Source organism: Palaemon carinicauda, chromosome 5 (assembly GCF_036898095.1).
Source record: "Palaemon carinicauda isolate YSFRI2023 chromosome 5, ASM3689809v2, whole genome shotgun sequence".
NCBI lineage: Eukaryota > Metazoa > Arthropoda > Malacostraca > Decapoda > Palaemonidae > Palaemon > Palaemon carinicauda.
The window spans coordinates 138836946-138838819 of NC_090729.1; positions in this window are offsets into that span (position 1 = coordinate 138836946).

Below are 1874 nucleotides of genomic sequence, written 5' to 3' on the forward strand. Positions count from 1 at the left end.
TCCCACTCTCAGCAGACTGGAATTCCGGACCATGCTCACCGCCAAAATCAGCATTCGGCCAGACGATTTCTCCAATTGTGGGGGTGTCAGGATCGGGGTTGTCATCGTTCTGGGGGTCTTGTTCTTGGTTCCTAGCGTTGGTACGTCGACAGGATGGTAGGAGGAACATCTCTTGAGTCGTATTCAACGCTGGTTTCTCGTTCTGGATTAACAGGGCTTCCAATATTCGTAAGCGCCTGCTGTCCGGGGCGTTGCCGATAATTTTGGTATTGGCGACGATGTCTGCCCGTCTAATTTGGGTGTTATTTCGCTGTAGAGCATGATTTCTTATAGCACCTTGCTGGACGTGGCACGAAATCCTCTTCGAAAGTTTCATTGTAGTCATACCGATGTATTTGCCGGGGCATCCTCGGACTGGGCATTGATAAGAGTAGACTACATTTGTCTTCTTCAGAGGGTCGTTATCAGGGGGCACTGGATTGTTCTTCATGATCAAGCTGCGTGTTTTTTCAATCTGGTAATAGATGATGAGTTTCACTTTCGTGGTCTCATCAGTAGGTGATACGTTGTTAGTGATGATGTCTTTAATGGCCTTCTCGTCCCGCTGATATTCTGCGTGCATAAGGCCTTTGTAGTAAAGTTTGATGTCTCTAGATCCGTTGGTGGAGGTGTCGGACCTATCTCTAGTACTGTCGAACCCCTGGCTGGCGCTGTCGGACCCTTCCACCGCAGAGGACCCATACCACTTGTCTATAGCTGTCCTTACTTCACGCTGGACTTGTTTGTTGCTGTAGCCGTTATTGATGAGGACCTGTGCGGCCCTTTCCAGCTCTTTGTGGGTGTCAGTCCATGACGACCAGTGTGACAAGGACCTCCGTACAAAGGCCTTGATGGTCGAGGCCCTGTAGGTGGCAGGACATTAATTTTCGCCATTTAAACACATGCCGAGATTTGTGGGCTTCGTGTAGTCAGTGGTCTGGAATCCCTCGTTAGTGGAAGAAATCAAGACGTCTAGGAACAGGAAGCTTTTGTCGACGCTGTTCTCAATTGTGAAGAGAGGATCAAGGATGTCCGCGGCGAGGGGGTCATAGCATCGATGGACGTCGAATCTTTGTTCACTAATGTCCCTGTTGACGAAACCATCGACCTTATCGCTGATAGAGTCTATAGGGACGAGACGACTCCGGAATTTAATATCCCAGAGCAAGCCCTTCGGACCCTCCGTGCCATCTGCACTAAGAGGGCCCCCTTTACTACTCATCGTGGGCACATGTACTTACAAAAGGATGGCGTGGCAATGGGCTCGCCCTTGGGCGTACTCTTTGCTAACTTCTACATGGGAGTAGTAGAGGAGAAGGTATTCTCCCAACTCGAGTGGCTCCTCACTTACTTCTGTTATATTGACGATATTTTCGTCAAAGCTACTTCCACGGAAGCCATCAAGAACCTAAAGAGGACCTTTGAGGACAACAGCGTCCTCCACTTCACCGTTGAGAACAGCGTTGACAACAGCCTCCCATTCCTGGAAGTCTTTATTTCTTCCACTAACGAGGGATTCCAGACCACTGTCTACACCAAGCCCACAAATTTCGGCATGTGTTTAAAAGGCGAAAATTAATGTCTTGCCCGCTACAGGGCCTTGACCATCAAGGCCTTTGTACGCAAGGCCTTGTCACACTGGTCGTCATGGACTGACACCCACAAAGAGCTGGAAAGGGCCGCACAGGTCCTCATCAATAACGGCTACAGCAACAAACAAGTCCAGCGTGAAGTGAGGACAGCTATAGACAAGTGGTATGGGTCCTCTGCGGTGGAAGAGTCCGACACCGCCAACCAGTGGTCCGAAAGCACTAGAGATAGGTCCGACACCTCCA